The following is a 6,000-nucleotide window of genomic DNA, read 5'->3' on the forward strand; positions in this document are numbered from 1 at the left end:
ACAGACTTAAAAGGACATTTGCTTGGGTATATGACTTTATATCTGAAATTCTTTTCTTAAATACTTAAAACATGCCACTGTTTGTTTTCTTGTGTCCATTTTTGTTGTAATATCTGTATCCTTCTGATTCTTGTTTCTTTGCAGGTGATCTATTCTGATTGTAAGCTTTATACATTTATGTTATAGATTAATAACACATCTATATATGTTGTATATATATAGATTATAATAAATTGGAAATATAATATAGCTCTATGTTATATGGGGAAATTATAAGAGATGAACAATATAATATATTACAATTTCTACATATATTATGTATTCTATAGTGAGAGTATACCATAATCTATAAATTTAATAATCAAATAATCTTTGATGTTCTAAAATTTCACTCCATGATTTCCAAGTATACATTTTTTATGTATCCTGTTTGGCACGAAGGTAGATCTGGTAAGGAAACTGGAGTGCCCACAGACCCCTGGTTTCCTAAACTACTCACACTTCTCACCAGGTGTCCTGAACAAACTGCAGATTGTTGTGTATGTACAGAGCTTTGCAACAAGAAACCCCTTTTTTAGATAAGTGAGACAAGATTTAACGTAAACCCACCAATTAGAAACACCTAATATTGTAAGATCTGTGTTGCTCACAGTAGTTCGAACTGAACATTTTCATCTTCAAAGTATTTCTTTTATTTACCTCTCATTTGTGCATTTCTGTATGTATACTTGGCATACAATACTATATTAGTTTCAGGTGTACAATATAGTGATTCAACATTTAGGTCCCTTATGATGCGATCACCACACTAAATTTAGTAATCATCTGTCACCATGCAAAATTATCACAATATTATTGACTGTATTTCATTTGACAATTTCTTGTGATTTTCCTCCATCCTTGGAAACTTGCATTAGAGCGACATCATGTGGTGGTGTGAGGTTATGCAGGCCAGCTTGTTAGCAACATAACTTGCTTAATCACTTTTCTCATGAGGCCAACTCTTCAGTGACCAGATACACTTTTTCCAGCACTCTTTTATGCCAAATACGATGCCCTTTTATGCCCAAACAATAATTTATCACTGAATAATAGAGTTAAATTAGACAAGAATTTTCAAAATTTTAAAAAACACCTGTTTTCAAAATACATATTTGGAGTAATAGTTCAGAAGAATATCTTACGACAAACACTGATCAAAAGAACAAAACTCCCAGGGGATGTCATTTTTTAGAAGATCTGAAGGTTAAGGTAATTTAAAATTGAATCCTGATCACATCTTATGGATTCCTACATTTTAAATAAAGTGTCGATTTTCATTTGCTCATCAAAACAATGATGATAATCTTAAATATTGAGCCCAGGAATGGCATCTATAAAACACGAAGCTCTCTTCCCAACGAGAGTGAGTTAACATTGACCAAGTATGAGCTAGTATTATACAACCTGTACGATTTAGATTGTGTTTTTCTAGCATTCTGATCAAAATCATTATTTACTTCGTTCCTCCACCATATCACTTGACATAAGCATGTCATTCTAATGCAATCATTTCTTGATGCCATAGTTCTAGTTATTATATATGCACTGTGCTTTTTTCACATAGTTTTAATGTGATGACCTTTATCACATCTAGTTACTTATAAAGCACTGAAGACCTAATTTATAGAAAACATCAACTGTTTTAGGTTTGGTTCCTAGCAGAGCCCAAGGTGGGATTCTGTTTTGGCGATTTAGCGAGGAGTGTTCTCTGGAGAAGAGTGTTGGAGAAACAGGGCAGGGCAGGGAAGCCAGCTAGGCAGGAAGGTGGTCTTTTCTGGAGATGAGATTCAGACTGATCCCACAGGAAGCTCTAGAGCAGCGGTTCTCAACCTGTGGGTCGCGACCCCTTTGGCAGTCGAACAACCCTCTCACAGGGGTCACCTAAGACCATCCTGCATATCAGATATTTACATTACGATTCATAACAGTAGCAACATTACAGTTATGAAGTAGCAACAAAAATAATTTTATGATTGGGTCACAACATGAGGAACTGTATTTAAAGGGCCAGAAGGTTGAGAACCACTGCTCTAGCGGTAGTTCTCAACCTTGGCTGCACATTAGAATCACCTGGGAATCTTTTTAAAATCCTGATTTCTGGGCCTCATCCTCCAGAAATTCTGTTTCTTTGTTACTAATGTTGTGGCCTCACCCCATAACAAAGAAACAGAATTTCCGGAGGATGAGGCCCAGAAATCAGGATTTTAAAAAGATTCCCAGGTGATTTTAATGTGCAGCCAAGGTTGAGAACCACTGCTCTAGAACAATATTGCCCAGAAAGAATACACTCAGTATAGGCCTGCCATATATGCAATTTAAAACTGTCTAGTAGCCACATTTTCAAAGGTAAAAAACAGACACTCTACACACATTTTACTTAAACCAACACAACAAAATATTGTCATTTCAGCATATATCAATGTAATACATATTGATGAGATAGCTTATGTGTGTTTTTTTCCATACTTAATTTTTGAAATGCAATATGTAAACAGCCTACCTCATTTCAAGTGTTCAATAACCACACGCGGCTTGTGGCTACCGCATTCACCGGCCCAGCTCTAGAGCATCATTTGCACACAAAAATTGGCCCTAGCCCCAGGCAAAAGAGTAAACGTTTGTACGCCCTCCCCCCTCCCCCCCCCCCCCCCCCCCCCGTTTTCAATTGGTTATTGGCCATAATCTGCCCTCAGACAGTGGGGAAGAGTAACCTGGAAGGTGCATGGCTCCTGGTTGGCTGAGGGCGATTCTTAGGAGAAGGTGTCATCTGTGCATTTTGCAAGGAAGAGCATCTGGGCCCCCAATAACGCATTCCCTGCAGCTCCCGCACTGGTCACATCCACTGGCTTCTCACATTAAGATTTTCAATGTGGGCTCTGATTCTCCAGGACTCTAGTTGGTTCCATGATTCCAGAGGATGCCCTGCTGTGGGGCTGGTCCCAGCGCTGTAACTTGTACCCACAGGGTCCAGCTAGCTGCTAGCCTTTGCGAACATTCATGGGCTGAGCCAGTGACATGCCCCTTTCCTCAGCAGGGGCAACTGATCCGGGGATTGAATTCTTCTTCATAGCCAAACCCGATGCCTCTGCCACCAAACAGAACTTTCAGTGCCACCCTGGGATGGCAGGAAATAGAAATGAGGAGGTTTTGAATGAGGTGAATGGGATAGAATTGTGCTGCAAATAAGACTGAGGGATAGGATCGCCAATAATGCATGTGCTCCAACTTGGCCATCAGGCAGATCTGTTTGGCCATCCTGAGGAAAGGGAAAGGACACCTCTCCAAACTGTGGTCCAGACCTCAAGAGTGATGACACCATAGACACACAGAGAAGTTATGAAAATGTTTATTACCCACATGATGAGGATTTCTGGTGAGACAGGGTGACTCACAGCAAATCCAAAAATGGCCTCAGAGAGCAGGGAAAGGAGACTGGTGGAGGGCTGGCTGTGGTTAGTGTGGCCAGAGCAAGGGCTCCTGCAGGTGGTTTCAAGTTCCGCTGGAGCCAAAGGAAGGAGCCTTGGGCGTTCTTATCTGCTTTCCCAGATGTGGGGCAGGAGCAGAAGAGGCAGGGGTGAGGCTTAAAACCTGTCAGCAGTCAAACATAAATAACGGAGTCAGGCTGGGTACAGGCAGACCTCAGAGATGCTGCGGTTCAGTCCCAGACCACTGCAACCCAGCGCGTCATGATCCGGCCTTTGATTTGTAAAAAAATGTGCTATCTGTGAAGCTCTATAATGCAAAGTGCAATGAAACGAGGTATGCCTGTATCCATTATCTAGGGCTGCTCTAACAACTGACCATGAACTGGTCTTAAAATGATAGCCATCTATTTTCTCCCAGTTCCGGAGGCTGGAATTGCAATATTAAGATGACTCTGCCAAGTTGGTTCCTTCTGGAATTGCTGAGGGAAAGACACTTTTTATGCTTCTTCCCCAGCACGTGGTGGAGGCTGGCAGTCCTCGGCATTCCTTCATTTGTAGGTGTGTCACTCAGGGCTCTGCCTCCGTCTTCAAATGGCATTGTCCCCTTCTGAGGAAGTCACCAGTCATGTTGGATTAAAGGCTCACTCTACTCCAGTCCAACCAACCTCACCTTAACTCGCATCTCAAGTACTTCTGCAAAGACTCTATTTCCAACGAAGGTCACATTCATAGAAACCAGGGGTTAAGACTTCAGTATATCTTTCTGGAGACACAATTCAACCCACAATAGACAGTTCAATTCCATATACTTCTCTCTGGCGGAAGTGGTATGTGTCTGGCTATAAGATGGACACACACCAGAATTAACTTCCTGATGGCTAACGTATCCATAATGTAAGTTTAAGTTGATTGGTCATGGACATCCATTAAAGACAGCTGGATGTTCTGATGGAACCGAAAGTAGTAATTTTCTCCATCTACCCCCTTCCCTCTACCATTGAGCATCTGCCATGCTCCTTGGAATCACTACTATTAGGTAACAGGTACAACAGCGGCTTAACTGCTTTAGCAGTTGCAGATTGCTTTATTTTCTGAATTTGCTGGGTATGAGGACATTGTAGCGATCATCTTTGAACTACAGACAGTCCTCAGGTTACCTTAGACTCGACATATGTTGTTTCATAGTTACGTCGCCATCTCCCATTTATTTATAAAAAAAAGTTCTGTCATTTCGACGTATGTACATATGTGCTTTATGTTTTTTATTATTTATTTGCCACAAGTAAAGGTCAGGAATTGTTATCTTTCTTTAAATTTTGTTTACTGTTTCACTTCATTACTGCTGTGTGTGTATTCCATGTGAGTGACGTAGGTCCTTATGTAGGTAGGTTCCTACTTACAGCGAAAATCGCGGTACGTCGCACCGTAGGAATGGATCTCCGACATAACCTGAAGACCTACTGGTATTCACAAGAGAAATTCTGTAGGATAAGGGAATTTACAAGCTGGTTTGTAATAATAGCTCTATCTTTATTTCCGTGGATGCCTGGAGATCTGGTTTTGACTCCTGACCAGGATAAGGGTAATGACATTTGTAATGTGCTGTGTAAATTCTGAACCTTGGGGCTAGTTTGTTTTCTTAAGATTTTCAACTGGCATAATGGGTTAGACATCCTGGCCTGAGCGCGTGGTCAGAGGTGCATTAAAAACCTCTCTTGGCACTTCTGCCTGAGCTCCTGGGTACCCTAGATTCATGGCACACATCTTGGTGGTTTAATCCAGACAGCACATCAGTGTATGTACAAAAAGTCCCCTGGGGTTAGCACCTGGATGTCTCCCAAAGCCTAGGGCTTGCCTTGACTCCATTCTTTTTCTAATGGGTCAAATCCTTTGCCTTTAATGAGAGCCTTGCATGAGTAAGCTCCGTGGAGCTGTGTCCTTTCAGATATCTGGACTTCTGAAATCTTTGCAGAGGCTGATGGAAGACTTGAGATTGAATAAACACAACTTTTGAGGCTTGAAGAACTTTCATCATTTCAGAAAGCAATTTTCTATCCTGCAGCTGCTGAAAAAAAACCTCAGGTCTATCCAGTTATTAAGAACCTTTCTTTTTCTTTTTCTTTTTTTTCAGAAAAAGAAATTGGGGAGGAATTATTTTTTTGAACTTTTACAGGTGCAAAAAATGTTTAATTTGGAATTTAATTCCTTTGGATTTTGAAGGCTTTGAAGTTGAAAACTTTCAGTGTTTGTATTTGATTTTTTGAAAATATATTTTTATTGATTTCAGAGAGGGAAGGAGAGCAAGAGAGATAGAAACATCAATGATGAGAATCATTGATTGGCTGCCCCCCCCCCCCCCCCCCTACTGGAGATCAAGCCCATAACCCAGGCATGTGCCTTAACCAGGAATGAACTGTGATCTCCTGGATCATAGGTCGACAAGCCAGTTGGGCAGGTATTTGAGTTTTTACTAGAAATTTTATTAATGAGAAACTATACAACATAAGGGACCTTTCTATGTTGTTGGAATTTT

This window comes from Myotis yumanensis, unplaced genomic scaffold (genome assembly GCF_028538775.1).
Source record: "Myotis yumanensis isolate MYYU_CA2020_CCGP unplaced genomic scaffold, mMyoYum1.0.hap1 SCAF_7, whole genome shotgun sequence".
In the NCBI taxonomy this organism is placed as follows: domain Eukaryota; kingdom Metazoa; phylum Chordata; class Mammalia; order Chiroptera; family Vespertilionidae; genus Myotis; species Myotis yumanensis.